At 37.7% G+C, this 19,116-nt stretch overlaps 1 long non-coding RNA gene across 1 annotated transcript in view; it reads right to left on the minus strand.

The window, feature by feature from the left end:
• Positions 1-6,057: 6,057 nt before the first annotated feature.
• LOC128642424 (uncharacterized) overlaps positions 6,058-19,116 on the minus strand; it is a 194,143-nt gene continuing 181,084 nt past the window's right edge. The window contains exon 3 of the long non-coding RNA XR_008399655.1: positions 6,058-6,889. This is a non-coding gene — a long non-coding RNA (uncharacterized LOC128642424). The remainder of the gene's footprint in view (positions 6,890-19,116) is intronic.

Below are 19,116 nucleotides of genomic sequence, written 5' to 3' on the forward strand. Positions count from 1 at the left end.
AAACACCTTCTAAATATTTTACAGAATCTAGAATAATCTTAATTTACAAACAAGGTAAAAATAAAGAACTAATGGAGTCTTACAGACCCATCTCTCTGTTAAACGTGGATTACAAAATCCTTACCCACATCTTAGCAGACAGACTGCAAAAAGTGATTAGTGAACTGGTCCATCCTGACCAAACTGGTTTTATCAAAGGAAGGACACTTATTAAAAACCTCAGGAAACTAGAAATAGCAATTAATTACTGTGAACAAAAAAAAGAAGGGAGAGAAAAGCTCACAGAGGATGCAGCAATTATTTCGATTGATACTCAGAAAGCGTTTGACACGCTACTTTGGGATCATATGTTGACAACTATTAATAAGTTCGGTATCCAGGGTAAATTTTCCCATATTATTGCCTTACTGTACTCTAATCCAGGGGCGAGTCTAAGTATTAATTCCTTAACTTCAGAACATTTTAGACTCCAGCGAGGAACGAGACAAGGTTGTCCGCTATCCCCGTTGCTTTTTAACTTAGCGTTAGAACCTCTGGCAATATTGTTTAGACAAGAACTGCTAGGGATAAATATCAAAGGACACAGAATAACCCAAGCCATATATGCCGATGATCTGCTTATATTTGTTCAAAATCTCCAATATAATCTGCCTATAATTATGGAAGCTTTAGAATCTTTCCAGGCTTTCTCCGGCTTTGCAATTAACAAAGAAAAATCAGAACTTATGTGGCTTATCAAATTAAAAAGCTCTCCAGAAACCCCTTTTAAAGTAACCAAAGATCATATTACATATCTAGGGATAAAATTTGCATCTAACTCTAAGAGATGGTACAAGTTAAATTTTGTACCAGCTATTGCATCACTCCAGGCAGATTTAGAAAGATGGAAGAACCTGCCCATTTCTTTTATGGGACGAATACATTTAATAAAAATGATTTCTCTCCCTAAATTTTTATATATTTTTCAGGCTCTCCCACTTCTACTACTGAGGAAAGATTGTCAGTTAATCAATAAACTAATATCGCAATTTATTTGGTGCAAAAAAAAACCTAGGATAGCGTTGAAACGTTTGAGTGCCAGAAAAGAGGCTGCAGGTTCGGCTCTTCCCGATTTTGAGATGTATAATATAGCTTCTAATCTAAAATTTGTTTGGGACTGGTTTTCGGAAACAGGACACTTCTCCTTGCTAGAAATTGAAGGAGCTTTAGTAGCACCTTATGCCCTGAAAGCATTAACACACATGCCTTTAAAACTAATTCCTATAGAAACAAGGGGGATGCTTATCATAGACCAACCAATACGGGCCTGGCGTCAATTCTGTGCTAAAATTGGGATCAGCCATCGGGGTTCAGCTTTTCTCTCAATTAAAGGTAATCCTGAATTCGAGGTAGGCTATGACTCAGCTAGATTTAATGCCTGGTCAGACCGTGGGATTAATCATATTGCACAGCTAATTAAAAAAGAAGATAACTCGATTAAATCTTTTAATGAATGTAAATCGGAATTTAACATACCAAATCGTTTATTCTTCTCTTATTTACAACTACGGCACTATGCTGATCAGTGTAGGAAAATAGTGGCTTTAGAGTGGGACAATGATATATTAAGGCAGATAACTAGTATGTTTCAAGCAGGAAATTATTCTATCACAAACTCTTATAATGCTTTACTTACTTCTCAAGAACAAAGCAATAAAAGATATTTGGAACTTAAATGGGATATAGCAGGTGATAACTTACAAGAATCAGATTTATTTAAGAACTCGGGAGATAGGGTAGCAAAGGCAATGAGAGGGGAATATTTTAGAGAACAACAGTTAAAGATTTGGTATCAATGCTATTTTACACCTAGCTGGCAGGCTCGGTGGGACAAAAAACATGAGAACATAGCTTGTAGGAAATGCAAGTATCTGGCAGCAGATATGTTCCATCTTTTTTGGTCCTGTCCTGTAATCCAAAGATTCTGGGGGAAAATCTCATTTTGGGTCACTAAAATCTTAAACCAACACTTTCAAGTTAGTAAACATGCAGTCTTTTTCTTAGCAAACCAGGAAGAAGTAGGCCCTAGTTATTTATTAATAAACACAATGATATTGTTCGGTAGGAAACTGGTTTTAAAATATTGGCAGTCTAACAAAGAACCCAAATTCTCTGAATTTAAAAAGGGGATAACATATCAAATGTTTCTAGAACAAGCCTTAGTAAAAGCACAGATAGATAACAACATTAGGTTCTTTATAAATAAATGGGGGATTTTCATTAAATCTCTGGATCAGGAAACTCAAAAATTGATCCTGCAGCCATTTAAAAATTCTCTTTTCTTATTGGAAGCTAACCTTAGAGGTGAGTGGCTACTTGACTGAAGGATTCTGGTGAAAGCTGGGTGAGGAGAGGGGGGGGCTGTGTGGGTTTTTTTTTTTTTTTTTTTTTTTTTTTCCTTCTTTCTTCTTCTTTTCTCTTCTCTGTTTTTCTTTTCTCTGTGTGTGTGCCAGTTAGGATCTAGAGTTTATAGCATTAATGATGATCAGAGTTTTGGGAGGGTTTTTATGTATTAAGAAAAATTGCCAGGTCAGAGTTGTCTTTCTTTCATTTCTCGAGTGGATAGGTGAACTTCTTCACCCATTTAAGGTGTCCTTTCATGTCTAAGCGAGACTGTATTCTGTTTTGTATTAACGTACACTTTATTGCAAGCATTTTTCTTATTTGCTTTTTTGTTGGATTCACCTACTGTTAAATGTTTATCTTTCTTGGCAAAATAAAAAGAAATTTAAAAAAAAAAAAAAAAAAAAAAAAAAAGAGAAAAAAAAAAAAAAAAAAAGAAAGGAGTCTGTCTGGGTAAACTGATTGTGTCCCTGTGTGATTATGTTAACTAGACTGCCCAACATCAGATTGTCTGAGTAAACTTTCTTTCCCAGTTAATTAATTTAATATGTTAATCTGTTTTACCTGTGAATAGACAATTGTTAGAGGTTTGATGCATTGTTCATATGTTTGCTTTACTGTTTAACCAATGCCCTCTGTAACCTGAAGCCAGGGTGTATATATATGTGTGCTGCTTTAAATAAACTATTCATTTTGCTGATATCTGTTGGACCCTCACCATGGAGCTTTGACTCATGTTTGGGGGGAGGGAGTGGGGAAATTTACTGTATGCTGCCTGTGCCTCTGCCCTTTTATGCCAGGGTTATACCGTTACAGAAGTAAATTGGAAAGTTGATTTAAAATTGCTGCTCTAGCTGAATCATAAAAGTTTCCTTCTAACTTGAGTGTCCCTTTAATTGCTCATGCTACAGTTCATATGTAACTGACTTTAAAGGACAGAAAACAAACTATGTTGTTGTTTTGCACTCAGGTGGCTGTGCTACTAGGGGCCAGATTACAAGTGTAGTGGAGATATACCAAGGTTCTCATACCTACTATATATTTATGCAGTGACAGAGACTCTTTCTCAGTCATTATTTCAATAACCTGGAAAATTATAATTCCTCGCTTAAAGGGACACTGGACCCAAATGTTTTCTTTCTCAATTCAGATAGAACATGACATTTTAAGCAACTTACTAATTTACTCCTATTATCAAATTTGTTTCATTCTCTTGGTATCTTTATTTGAAATACAAGAATGTTTAGATGCCGGCCCATTTTTGGTGAACAACCTGGGTTGTCCTTGCTGATTGGTGGATAAATTCATCCACCAATAAAAAAGTGCTGTCCAGAGTTCTGAACGAAAAAAAAAACGCTTTTCAAATAAAGATAGCAAGAGAACGAAGGAAAATTGATAATATGAGTAAATTAGAAAGTTGCTTAAAATTGCATGCTCTATCTGAATCATGAAAGAAAAAAATTGGGTTCAGTGTCCCTTTAAATCTACATAGCTTTGCATTTTGAGTTATTGAATAGAATAAAACAGGTTTTTAGGTATTTGTAGTCTATTTTACAGTTCAGTTGTACCAGTAACTAGAGACTAACTCAAGTCGGAGCATTTTAAATATAGATGAGGAAAAGCAGAGCAAGTCGAGAATTAACGTTTTAATATATTCAGTTGTTCCGAGTTAAAATGTTCATATGCACAAACCTAGAGCATATTGCAGAAAATTAGATACATCAGTGATTCTAACGACTTTTGTCTGTAAAGATCTGCTATTGAATATCATGGATGTAAACTGACATTACCATAGAAAAATACATTTAAATACACACAACTGTTAACGCAACTGTTAATGTGCGTTGTTGATATATATATATATATATATATATATATATATATATATATATATATATATATATATGATATATTATATTATATATATATTGCATGATGAAATACATTTTATAATGTGATAGAGCACTAATTGCTTACATATAACTGATTTTAATCCCTGGCAAAGGGTTAAATACATACATAAAGTCAGCTCCAGAGCATCAATGCACTACTGTGAGCTAGCTGGACAGATCTAGGGAGCCTGGGATGGATTAGCATGTGTATATAGCCACCAAATCAATTAACTCCCAGCAGTGCACTACTGCCCCTACCTCAGTATGCTCTTCAACAAAGGATACCAAAAGACCAAAGTAAACTTGATAGAGTACATTGAACAGTCTCTTAAAATTACATACATACTCTATCTAAACCACAAACATTTATTTTTAACCTTAGTAAGTATATTATTATCAGCGCCAACATATTCTGCAGCACAAATTAAGTAATGAGTCTCAACTGTAATATGAGGAGAGTTGAATATGTTTTGTAGAATTAACCAAAATGTGTTTTCAATGGGATCCAAATATTCAAAATGATTTTTGTTTCTAACAGATTGGAATAGAGCCCTGTGCGTTGCTTATGATGATGCCAACATTGTGTTACAATATGCATCATTTTGGTGTTTTGTGTGGTTTTAAATAATCCCACATCTGCTGTTGTGTTTACTATTGTACTGCACAACGCGCTGCACTACATTTTAAAATGATAATTGAGGTTTGAGAGTAGGGACACTGGGTACAGTCAAATAAAAGTTTGGTTGGTTCAGGCAGAGGCAGCTTTAGGAGGTGAATAAGGGACACATTAGGTGACAGTTACTATATATCTCCAATGCAGACACTGTTTTACTGAACATTTACTACTAATAATGATAAAGATTAAAGGTGAGTGTGGAATTGAATAGGCAGCATATCATGATAATACAGAAACTGGTCATTTATGCAAAAGCTTTGATAGGAAATAGATTGCTCTATGTTTTTGTTCTATAATCTTCTTGTCTGTATCTTTGTACCTATATCTAACACATTTCTCTCTATATATCTATTTATATATTTAAAGAAATAAAAAATGGAGCAATCCAGAAATGAGCACGATACAGAGAAGAAGCTTGTGCACAATATCTGCATTCCAAAAAGAGTGATGAGTGGGGAGACCAAATAAAAAGTCTTGCAGAGAAGCATTGTGGTTCCTAAATTTGTCAACCTGACCTATATTCACCAGTTAATACTGAATAGGCATTAAAGGGGTTAAATTAAAAGAAAAGCTTTTGTTTTAAATATTAAAATATGGAAATCATCTTATCAAACGGAAAACAAATATATAGATGGTAAACTTCACAAAGTTGTGCCTTCTTTGTCCTTTGTTAATTGGTATTGCCAAGTCTCTTTATATTTTACTTGATTTTTGTCACTATAAAGTAATTAATCAGTTTGTGCCATGTAGCCCCCAGTATATGCCTAGTAGGTACAATACATTTTGTCTCTGGTGTACTAGAACGTGTTTGGCTTCTCCTGAACTTTATTTTTTTTCACTGTGGTCACCATAATTGATTGTGGTAAAACCTTGTATTGATGTTTAATTGCTCTCAGCTTTAGGATGTGGGATAATTTCTTCTGTAGATGATTCTGATGACTGTTGCACATGGTACCATCTGGGATACTGTGTAGTGTTCACTTTATTCAGTAGTGAAGAGGAATGTACAATGTGTTTATGGAGTTGAAAACAAACACATTTAATATAAAACTCTAGACAAATGTTGTGGGTATTACAAAGAAATATAAAAGTTCAAAAACAAAACGATGTGTTAGAGCATTTTATTATAGCACAATTACTTTTTATTATTTTTATAATATATTTATATAGCACTGCAACATTCTGTAGCACTTTTATATAACTATGGAGTTAATCCCAGTCAGCCATTTCTACGGTTTATTTGAAGCACTTTCCCCCCCTGTTTTCCAAATTATAATCCAAATTCTTGATACTAAATTACATATATACAGGGTCGTCTCTAACTTATTAAATTCTATAGCTAAAGGACTTGTTGAATCCCCAAAAAACATGTTTCAACTTATTATTGAGTACCCCAAAAGTTGTTGAATGTAACATTACTTTAGATAGGTGAAACACCCCCTCTATAATTATACAAGTAGAACACAGAATAATCATTTAAATATTTTTCAAGGTAAATTTTAGGACCAAAATAACTATGAATAATATATCGTGAAGAAGCAGTAGAAATTAGGCTTTAAAAGGCACAGAATCAACCACTTCAGGTACCTTGAAAAAGGCTGACAGTCGAAATGCGTAGAAACCTGAAAGCAAACCCTCAGCTACACGCTGCCATCACCCAGAAACTAAACAGCAAAAAAACGGGTAAATCCGGAAGAACGGAACGATTCCAACGAGCTCCGGTTACCTTGCCAGCCACAGAAACTAGGAGAAGTATTGCGGCTGTTGACAAGAAGTCAGTGAGTTTCTTTTCACAAGGAGAGCAGGTGGATGCTGACCAGTATTACCCATAGGAGGGTTTGAATCTCTAATCCCATTGTCCGGTAAAACGGAGACAGGATGACACAGGGCTCCATCGGAACTATCCACCTGGGGGAAAGCATCTTATCGAAACAGTGCACTATTTACAGGAAGGAGAAAAAAGAAAAGAAAAAAGCGTATGTAAATAAACACACAGCGTTTTAAACAGCCAATATTGACATATGGTTTTAAATGAACTACCACCCACTGCCAATAAGAAATATTGTAAGATAAGCAAATACCGTTTCTTAGCATGAAAACCTGGGAAGCTATACAATAGAGATACCTTAAAAAGGATATTGTATTGTAATATTTTTTGACATTTTATTCTTTGTCCTAAGGCAATCTAATTATATTGAAGGAGATGGTATATAATATCTAAACAAATTGCATAATCATTCCTAACGAGACATTGCTTAATAGAACAAGCCAAAGTGGTTAAATATTTCTAATAGGACACTGTCAAATATTGTATTATAAAAGATTGTGTTACACTGTATCTCAATGCAAAAATATTTTTTGGATAACATGTGCAAGTAAAGTTACCATTTGAGAAGGTTTTAAGAATAAAGGGCTAGATTTATCAAAGCTGAGGCGTACAGGGGCTTGTATACGCGCCCCCTGCCCGCGCACAGCCAATCCCGCGCGGGCAGGAGCTGTCAATCTCCTCGGTCGGACTCGACCGCGGAGATTGAATTTCCCCAACTTAGAGGTGGCGAAGAGGTTAAGGAAGCGGCGGTCTGGTGACCGCTGCTTGATAAATTACGGCGCGCAAGTTATTGTGAGAACTTGCAGCCGTAGAGCTTTGGTAAATTGAGCCCAAAGTCTCAAAGAAGACATGACATATACAGACACCGGTGTCTTTTAAGTATTTTTTAGAAGAGAGTATATGTTTTTTAGAGATTGTCATAAGATTGTCTAGTATAAATAAAATATCCTTTATGCGGATTACAATAACCTAGTGGTGTATCAATATAAGAGTGTATCTTTAAGAGGTTAAAGTAAAAGTATCGAAGCAGGTAATACAATTACCCTATATGAAGTGATATGACAAAGTGAACACATGGAATAAGGAGAAAATAAGGGAAAATCAATATACATACGTATTTATAACATTACTTTCACGTATAATTTAAACATTGAAACAAGGGGAAAATAAGGGAAAATCAATATACACACGTATTTGTAACTTTATTACCACCTGTAATATAAATATTATATTACAAACAAATATTAGTAATAATAAATAAGAACGTATATACTGTGCTCAATGGGAATCAGCAAGTACTGTGCGCCACCTTATATATTGTATATCAAAAACTAAATTAAGCTATTAACCCCTAACCCCTTAACTTTAAATTAAAATTACAAGATAGCTATCTTAATATAAATTAAAACTTGCCTGTAGAATTAAAATAAACTAATTTTAAACTATTAATTAACCTACCCTAACTATTATACTAAAATTACATTAAACTACTTATTACATATTAAAAAACCTAACCCTTCTAAAATTATTTAAATATACTATTAAACATTATTAAAAGTACTACATTACAAATCCCCCCCCCCCCCACTAAATTACGGGGGGAAAAACAACCAAATTATCAAAACTAAAAATGTTTACACCTAATCTAATAGCCCTATCAAAATAAAAAGCCCCCCCCCCCCCCCAATAGAAAAAAATCCCCTAGCCTACAATAAACTACCAATGGCCCTTAAAAAGGGCCTTTTGTGGGGCATTGCCCTAAATATATCAGCTCTTTTATCTGTAAAAAAAAAAAAAATACAAACACCCCCCAACAGTAAAACCCACCACCCAACCAACCCCCCTAAATAAAAACCCTAAATCTAAAAAAAATAAGCTACCCATTGCATTTGTATGGACACTGCCCTTAAAAGGGCATTCAGCTCTTTTACTGCCCAGACCCTAATCTAAAAATAAAACCCACCCAAGAAACCCTTAAAAAAGTCTAACACTAACCCCCTGATGATCCACTTACAGTTCTTGAAGTCCCGCTTGAAGGATCCATCCAGCCGGGGAAGTCCTCATCCAGGCGACATCTTCTATCTTCATCCAGGCGGCAAGAATTCTTCATCCAGGCGGCATCTTCTATCTTCATCCATCCGGCGCGGAGCGGGTCCATCCTGAAGACATCCGGAGCATCCTCTCATACGGTCGCCGCCGTACACTGGAACTTGAATGCAAGTGACGCAATCCAAGATGGCGTACCTTGCATTCCTATTGGCTGAAAAGTTTGATTCAGCCAATATGAATTATGGCTTCTAAAATCCTATTGGCTGTTCGAATTAGCCAATAGAATGAGAGCTGCTTAAATCCTATTGGCTGATTTGAACAGCCAATAGGATTTTAGCAGCCCTAATTCCTATTGGCTGAGTCAAAGTTTTCAGCCAATAGGAATGCAAGGGACGCCATCTTGGATTGCGTCACTTGCATTCAAGTTCCAGTGTACGGCGGCGACCATAGGTAGAGGATGCAGGATGTCTTCAGGATGGACCCGCTCCCCGCCGGATGGATGAAGATAGAAGATGCCGTCTGGATGAGGACTTCGCCGGCTGGATGAAGATAGAAGATGCCGCCTGGATGATGACTTCCCCGGCTGGATGTATCCTTCAAGTGGGACTTCAAGAACTGTAAGTGGATCGTCAGGGGGTTAATGTTAGGCTTTTTTAAGGGTTTCTTGGGTGGGTTTTATTTTTAGATTAGGGTCTGAGCAGTAAAAGAGCTGAATGCCCTTTTAAGGGCAATGCCCATACAAATGCCCTTTTCAGGGCAATGAGTAGCTTAGGTTTTTTTTAGAGTTAGGGTTTTTATTTGGGGGGGTTGGTTAGGTGGTGGGATTTACTGTTGGGGGGTTTACAGGTAAAAGAGCTGATATCTTTGGGGCAATGTCCCACAAAAGGCCCTTTTAAGGGCCATTGGTAGTTTATTGTAGGCTAGGGTTTTTTTATTTTGAGAGGGCTATAAGATTAGGTGTAAAGATTTTTTTTTGTTAATTTGGTTCCCCCGTAATTTAGTGTTTTGTTTTTTTTGGAACTTACGGCTAGTTTACGAGTTGTGCGTTAGGACCTCTTAACGCTGCTTTTTTTTACCCTAACGCTGCTTTTTTACGCCCGTTGCTATTACGAGTCTTGAAGGTTTAGGGTCACCACACACTTCTTTGGCCTTACCGCAAAACGACTTATGTAAACTTCGTAAAGTCTTTTTTCTATGGGACTTCCATAGTACTGATATTATGAGTCTGTCCTTGGAGGCCAAAAAGTGAGTGGTACACCCTACCCTGTCAAGAGTCCTAACGCCGCAGAATAAAACTCATAACTAAAGTGCTAAAAAGTACACTAACACCCATAAACTACCTATTAATACCTAAACCGAGATCCTCCCGCATTGAAAATACTAAAATAAAAAAATGTAACCCCTAATCTGCCGCTCCGGACACCGCCACCACCTACATTATATTTATTAACCCCTAATCTGCCGCCCCCAACGTCGCTGCCACCTACCTACACTTATTAACCCCTAATCTGCCGCCCCCAATGTCGCCGCCACTATAATAAACATATTAACCCCTAAACCGCTGCACTCCTGCCTTGCAAACATTAGTTAAATATTATTAACCCCTAATCTGCCGGCCCTAACATTGCCGCCACCTACCTACATTTATTAACCCCTAATCTGCCACCCCCAACGTCGCCGCCACTATATTAAAGTTATTAACCCCTAAACCTAAGTCTAAACCTAACACCCCCTAACTTAAATATAATTGAAATAAATCTAAATAAATATTCCTATCATTAACTAAATTATTCCTATTTAAAACTAAATACTTACCTGTAAAATAAACCCTAAGATAGCTACAATATAACTAATAGTTACATTGTAGCTAATTTAGGATTTATTTTTATTTTACAGGCAAGTTTGTATTTATTTTAACTAGTACGTTTAGTAGGGTTAGGTTTTTTAATATGTAATTTAGTTTATTTAATTGGTAGTTTAATGTAATTGTAGTATACTAGTTATGGTAGGTTAATTATCAGTTTAAAATTAGTTAATTTTAATTCAACAGGTAAGTTTTGTTTTTTTGTTGTTTTTTTTTTACTTTAAATTAAAATTAGAACATCCCTATCTTAATATAAAGTTAAGGGGTTGTTAGGTTTAGGAGTTAATAGCTTAATTTAGGTTTTTGTGATGTGAGGGGGCTGACAGTTTAGGGGTTAATAGGTTTAGTTAGTGGTGGTGATGTGGGAGGCCAGAGGTTTAGAGGTTAATACGTTTATTTAGGTTGCGGCGATGTCGGAGAGCGGCGGGTTAGGGGTTAATAACTTTATTTAGGTTGCGGCGAGTTCGGGAGCGGCGGGATAGGGGTTAAACATTTTAGTATAGTGGCAGCGTTTAGTGACATGTTATAAATAAAGTTGGGAAAAACATGAATAGGAGCGTCATCGATGACTGTTAACAGTCCGATGCTTATCGCCCCGTACATGGTGTGCGTGTTTTTAACGGCTTTTTTTATAAATATGGAGAGCGTATTGAGATTTGCGGTCGCGATGTTAGTCGTGCGTATTGATGCCAGCAAATGCAACATAGTTGACAGCTTGATACATAGAGGTCAATTCCAATGTTGCAGATTTTTTTTATTGGCCATTTCTCGGCTTCTGATACGTCTTTTTCAGCATCAGAGCGATAAACAATAATAGCATTTTCGTATTGGAAAAAGATTGGATCAGATATTGGAATATTCACCCATGTGATTCACACACAACACTGACTTCGGAGATTACATCTGGCCACAAGTTACAGACTAAATATAAACAAAAAAATGTAGATATTGAATTAAACAGCCAAAGGCACTTGAGAAACTGATTATTCTTTGGATATAATTCTATTATGTTGCACACATGAAATGGCCTTGGATACCATTTTGTCTGTATATATTAATATATGGTCTAGATTCATTAAACCTTTACTCATCACTAAAGTAGCAGGAGGGGTATATATTTACATATGTAGTTAATAGACACAAACATGAGAGTTCTTACAACTAACCAGTAGGATCGTGCAGAAAAGAAAACCGAAACACTCAGGCCTAGATTTGGAGTTTGGCGGTAGCCGTGAAAACCAGCATTAGAGGCTCCTAACGCTGGTTTTAGGCTACCTCCGGTATTTGGAGTCAGTCAGGAAAGGGTCTAACGCTCACTTTTCAGCCGCAACTTTTCCATACCGCAGATCCCCTTACGTCAATTGCGTATCCTATCTTTTCAATGGGATCTTCCTAACTCCGGTATTTAGAGTCGTGTCTGAAGTGAGCGTTAGAAATCTAACGACAAAACTCCAGCCGCAGAAAAAAGTCAGTAGTTAAGAGCTTTCTGGGCTAACGCCGGTTTATAAAGCTCTTAACTACTGTGCTCTAAAGTACACTAACACCCATAAACTACCTATGTACCCCTAAACCGAGGTCCCCCCACATCGCCGCCACTCGATTAAATTTTTTTAACCCCTAATCTGCCGACCGCCACCTACGTTATACTTATGTACCCCTAATCTGCTGCCCCTAACACCGCCGACCCCTATATTATATTTATTAACCCCTAAACTGCCCCCCACAACGCCGCCACCTACCTACAATTATTAACCCCTAATCTGCCGACCGCAAAGCGCTGCTACTTACGTTATCCTTATGTACCCCTAATCTGCTGCCCCTAACACCGCCGACCCCTATATTATATTTATACACCCCAAATCTGCCCCCCACAACGTCGCCTCCACCTGCCTAGCCGACCGCACCGCTATTATAATAAAGTTATTAACCCCTAATCCGCCTCACTAACCCTATAATAAATAGTATTAACCCCTAATCTGCCCTCCCTAACATCGCCGACACCTAACTTCAAACATTAACCCCTAATCTGCCGACTGGAGCTCACCGCTATTCTAATAAATGTATTAACCCCTAAAGCTAAGTCTAACCCTAACACTAACACCCCCCTAAGTTAAATATAATTTAAATCTAACGAAATAAATTAACTCTTATTAAATAAATTATTCCTATTTAAAGGGCCACTGTAAGTAAATATTTTCTATGCCTGTTACTAACTAACTACCCCAAATACGCTTTTTATCAATAGCATTTCATTAACATATCTCTACCGTATATCAGAAATCTTGTCTGCAAATTTAATTGTTTTCCAAACCCACTCCGTGGGTATCCTTTGCTCTGTACCAATCCATTTACAATACCTAGGTTTCAAAATGGCGCTTTAAACACAAAGTTATTGGTTTAAGTATTTTGAACACACAGTGCTGAAAATAGTGGGCAGGATAACGTGACATCATCGGCGAATAAAAGATATAACTTTTAGAACGTTATGAAACTTCGTTTTGGAGAAAATATAGGTCAGTAGGTTTTAATTAATGTTTATTAACTTTAATATGTTAGTTGTTTAGCTTAAAAATTATAACAGAAAGTAATCCTTTAAAGCTAAATACTTACCTGTAAAATAAATCCTAATATAGCTACAATATAAAATATATTTATATTATAGCTATTTTAGGATTTATATTTATTTTACAGGAAACTTTGTATTTATTTTAACCAGGTACAATAGCTAAAATAATTACAAAATTACCTCTAAAATAAATCCTAACCTAAGTTACAATTAAACCTAACACTACACTATCAATAAATGAATTAAATAAAATACCTACAATTACCTACAATTAAACCTAACACTACACTATCAATAAATTAATTAAATACAATATCTACAAATAAATACAATGAAATAAACTAACTAAAGTACAAAAAATAAAAAAGAACTAAGTTACAAAAAATAAAAAAATATTTACAAACATCAGAAAAATATTACAACAATATTAAACTAATTACACCTACTCTAAGCCCCCTAATAAAATAACAAAGACCCCCAAAATAAAAAAATGCCCTACCCTATTCTAAATTACTAAAGTTCAAAGCTCTTTTACCTTACCAGCCCTGAACAGGGCCCTTTGCGGGGCATGCCCCAAAGAATTCAGCTCTTTTGCCTGTAAAAAAAACACATACAATACCCCCCCACAACATTACAACCCACCACCCACATACCCCTAATCTAACCCAAACTCCCCTTAAATAAACCTAACACTAAGCCCCTGAAGATCTTCCTACCTTATCTTCACCATACCAGGTTCACCGATCGATCCAGAAGAGCTCCTCCTATGTCCTGATCCAAGCCCTAGCGGGGGGCTGAAGATGTCCATGATCCGGCTGAAGTCATCATCCAAGCGGGAGCTGAAGAGGTCCATGATCCGGCTGAAGTCATCATCCAAGCGGGAGCTGAAGAGGTCCATGATCCGGCTGAAGTCTTCTATCAACGGCATCTTCAATCTTCTTTCTTCCGGATCCATCTTGCAGACCTCCGACGCGGAACATCCTGCTGGCCCGACGGACTACCGACGAATGAAGGCTCCTTTAAGGGACGTCATCCAAGATGGCGTCCCTCGAATTCCGATTGGCTGATAGGATTCTATCAGCCAATCGGAATTAAGGTAGGAAAATTCTGATTGGCTGATGGAATCAGCCAATCAGAATCAAGTTCAATCCGATTGGCCGATCCGATCAGCCAATCAGATTGAGCTCGCATTCTATTGGCTGATCGGAACAGCCAATAGAATGCGAGCTCAATCTGATTGGCTGATCGGATCAGCCAATCGGATTGAACTTGATTCTGATTGGCTGATTCCATCAGCCAATCAGAATTTTCCTACCTTAATTCCGATTGGCTGATAGAATCCTATCAGCCAATCGGAATTCGAGGGACGCCATCTTGGATGACGTCCCTTAAAGGAGCCTTCATTCGTTGGTAGTCCGTCGGGCCAGCAGGATGTTCCGCGTCGGAGGTCTGCAAGATGGATCCGGAAGAAAGAAGATTGAAGATGCCGTTGATAGAAGACTTCAGCCGGATCATGGACTTCTTCAGCTCCCACTTGGATGATGACTTCAGCCGGATCATGGACCTCTTCAGCTCCCGCTTGGATGATGACTTCAGCCGGATCATGGACATCTTCAGCCCCCCGCTTGGGCTTGGATCAGGACATAGGAGGAGCTCTTCTGGATCGATCGGTGAACCTGGTATGGTGAAGATAAGGTAGGAAGATCTTCAGGGGCTTAGTGTTAGGTTTATTTAAGGGGGGTTTGGGTTAGATTAGGGGTATGTGGGTGGTGGGTTGTAATGTTGGGGGGGGTATTGTATGTGTTTTTTTTACAGGCAAAAGAGCTGAATTCTTTGGGGCATACCCCGCAAAGGGCCCTGTTCAGGGCTGGTAAGGTAAAAGAGCTTTGAACTTTAGTAATTTAGAATAGGGTAGGTCATTTTTTTATTTTGGGGGTCTTTTTTATTTTATTAGGGGGCTTAGAGTAGGTGTAATTAGTTTAAAATTGTTGTAATATTTTTCTAATGTTTGTAAATATTTTTTTATTTTTTGTAACTTAGTTCTTTTTTATTTTTTGTACTTTAGTTAGTTTATTTCATTGTATTTATTTGTATTGTATTTATACTATTTATTATAGGGTTAGTGAGGCGGATTAGGGGTTAATAACTTTATTATAATAGCGGTGCGGTCCGCTCGGCAGATTAGGGGTTAATAAGTGTAGGCAGGTGGAGGCGACGTTGTAGGGGGCAGATTTGGGGTTAATAAATATAATATAGGGGTCGGCGATGTTAGGGCAGCAGATTAGGGGTACATAGGGATAATGTAAGTAGCGGCGGTTTACGGAGCGGCAGATTAGGGGTTAATAATAATATGCAGGGGTCAGCGATAGCGGGGGCGGCAGATTCGGGGTTAATAAGTGTAAGGTTAGGGGTGTTTAGACTCGGGGTACATGTTAGAGTGTTAGGTGCAGACGTAGGAAGTGTTTCCCCATAGCAAACAATGGGGCTGCGTTAGGAGCTGAACGCGGCTTTTTTGCAGGTGTTAGGTTTTTTTTCAGCTCAAACAGCCCCATTGTTTTCTATGGGGGAATCGTGCACGAGCACGTTTTTGAAGCTGGCCGCTTCCGTAAGCAACTCTGGTATCGAGAGTTGCAGTGGCGTTAAATATGCTCTACGCTCCTTTTTTGGAGCCTAACGCAGCCATTCTGTGGACTCTCAATACCAGAGTTATTTAAAAGGTGCGGCCGGAAAAAAGCCAGCGTTAGCTACGCGGGTCGTTACCGACAAAACTCTAAATCTAGCCGATAGAAATTTAGCCATTTGGTTTAATAATCTTTCTATTTCAATTCATATTCACATTTTGTGACTTTATTTTCATCTTCTTAAAGGGATAGTCTACTTCAGAATTGTTATTCATTAAAAAGATAGATAATTCCTTTAGTACCCATTCCCCAGTTTTGCATAACCAACACTGTTATATTAATATACATTTTACCTGTGTGCATTTTTTATGGTTTTATTAAATAATTGTTTTTAACTTCAATTGGAACCAAAGTGCTGTTTTCATTGCTACCGTATACACCTATTTCTGCTGGAGAGAGCTGGTGGCTCAGTGAGCAGGAGCACTGAGAATCTCCAGACCGCCTCTATCAGCACATTAATGTGCTGCCACACTGTGTGAGTATCCTATGATTTTATACTGCCTGATTTTTACTGACATATTGACATGCACATGAAGCGCCCTCTTTTTTTCATATCCATGATTCAGAGAGGGCATACAGTACAAGAGAATTAAAGGGACAGTCTACACCAGAATTTTTATTGTTTTAAAACATAGATAATCCCTTTATTACCAATTCCCCATTTTTGCATAACCAACACTGTTATATTAATATACATTTTACCTCTGTAATTACCTTGTATCTAAGCCTCTGCAGACTGCCCCCTTATTTCAGTTCTTTTGACAGACTTGCATTTAGCCAATCAGTGCTCTCTCACTTATAAATAAACGGGCGCGGTCACAATATTATTTGAATGGCACACATGAACTTACACCCTCTAGCTGTGAAAAACTGCCAAATGCATTGAAATAAGGGGCGGCCTTCAATGTTTTAGAAATTAGCATATGAGCCTACCTAGGTTTAGCTTTCAGCAAATAAATACCAAGAGAACAAAGCAAATTTGATGATAAAAGTGAATTGAAAAGTTGTTTAAAATTGCATTCCCTATCTGAATCATGAAAGTTTAATTTTGACTTTACTGTCCCTTTAATACACGTTTTACCTCTGTGATTACCTTGTGTCTAAGCATCTGCAGACTGCCCCTTATCTCAGTTTTTTTGACAGACTTACATTTTAGCCAATCAGTGCTGACTCCTATGCAACTCCACGTGCGTGATGTTATGTTCTTTATATGGCACACATAAACTAGTGCTGTCTAGCTGTGAAAAACTTTCCAAATGCACGGAGATAAGAGGCGACGTTCAAGGGCTTAGAGATTAACATATTAGCATATCTAGGTTTTTCCTTCAACAAAGAATACCAAGAGAACAAAGCAAATTTGACAATACAAGTAGATTGGATAGTTTAAAATTGCATGTTTTATCTAAATCATGAAAGTTTAATTTTGACTACACTGTCCTTTAAATAGGATTTCAGTGAAGCCCTCCCTATAAGCTTACCGCCCCACACGATCAAACTTCTAGAAGATAACTTTGAATTTAGATGGGTTAAAAAAAGCATAAAATATTTGGGAATTAACCTAACCCCCCACTCCAGTGATCTCTACAAGCACAACTATGTCCAGCTGTTCAAACAGATTCGTTCAGATCTAACCAAATGGCAAACATATAACTTCTCATGGTACGGTAGATTGACCTCCATTAAAATGAACGTTCTACGCATTTTGTATTTATTTAGGGTCCTACCGATTGGGGTAAACAGGCAAGATATAGACTCTTTACAAGGGGCTTTACATAGCTTTCTAAGAGACAAGAAGAAGGCGAGAAGCTCGGCTCAAACCTTAACACGCCACAGACAGTTGGGAGGGGTGGGGGTACCTAACCTCTTTGACTATTATAAAGCTTCTAGGCTAGCTCAGACGTCCCTGTGCAGCAGGAGAGATAAAAATATCCTCTGGCCAATCATGGAGGCTGAGCTGGGGGGATTCGATGCCCCTGAAGATATTATTTGGAACTGGGGAGCTGTGGGGGAGGGTTCAAAACAATGCCCCTCAATTAAAAGGTTGTAAGCTCGTGAATGGTATTCAACGGTTGGGGCCTCTAATATTTTCCCCATAAACTCCCTACAAAAACCCTTGAGATATTTAATAGCTAAGGAATATAGACCCCTCATCAACAAGTGGGAGAATAAAGGACTCTATAAAGTTGCAGATATTATTAAAAAATGGGTTCCCATATCATTCTCACTACTAAGCCAACAACTAGACCCGATCTCTTTACGGTGGTTCCTGTACCTACAGGTTACCTCGGCTACTCGAGCGTACCTATCTGACTATACTCCACAAATCACTACATGTCTAGAAAGGCTATGCAGTACATCCCACAGACCTAAACATGCAATCTCACAGTTATACTTAGAGCTGCAAAAGACCAAGAATAGGACCAAACCCACCCTAATGCTCAGATGGGAATCAGAGGTGGGAATAGAGTGGGATCAGGACACGTGGGAGAGTGGGCTCTTTGAGTCTAGTAAAAACTTGCTGAGTGCAGATCTTCAAGAAAATATTATAAAGACCTCCTTCAGGTGGTACTTAACGCCTATCCAGACAGCTCACTCAGACAAATCAGGCTCTAACTTATGCTACAGGGGGTGTAAAGCAGTGGGATCATACCTACACATGTGGTGGGAGTGCCCCAGGGTTAGAGACATATGGGTTAAACTTTCTGAACTTTTAAGTGATCTACTGGATGAATAAATAACCCTTGAAGCCTCACATGCATTACTTCATGACAAAATAACCAGATTCAACAGACACACCAATGCATTTATTAGAATAGTATGTACTATAACTAGGACTAGTATAGCGAGATACTGGAAAACGCGTACTCCCACATGGCCGGAAATCTTAGCTAAAATTCGAAAGACATACTCTATGTGTGAAACAGCGGCACACATACAAAATACATCAGACCCCAAAAGATATGGTATTACTGGATACTTGGAAACGAGGGAGGGAACACCACAGAACTGAATGGCACACAATAGAGTGGAGGTTAAGAGAAGTTGGGTAATGGGGTGGATCTGAGCAGTAATAATGTGAGACTGAAAAATACCTGCCACTGATCTGTCATTTGGGTGTATTGGTGATATTTAACTTATTCTGCTTTGTGTTAGGTGATGGACCTTGTTTACTTAGTTA

Source organism: Bombina bombina, chromosome 11 (assembly GCF_027579735.1).
Source record: "Bombina bombina isolate aBomBom1 chromosome 11, aBomBom1.pri, whole genome shotgun sequence".
In the NCBI taxonomy this organism is placed as follows: domain Eukaryota; kingdom Metazoa; phylum Chordata; class Amphibia; order Anura; family Bombinatoridae; genus Bombina; species Bombina bombina.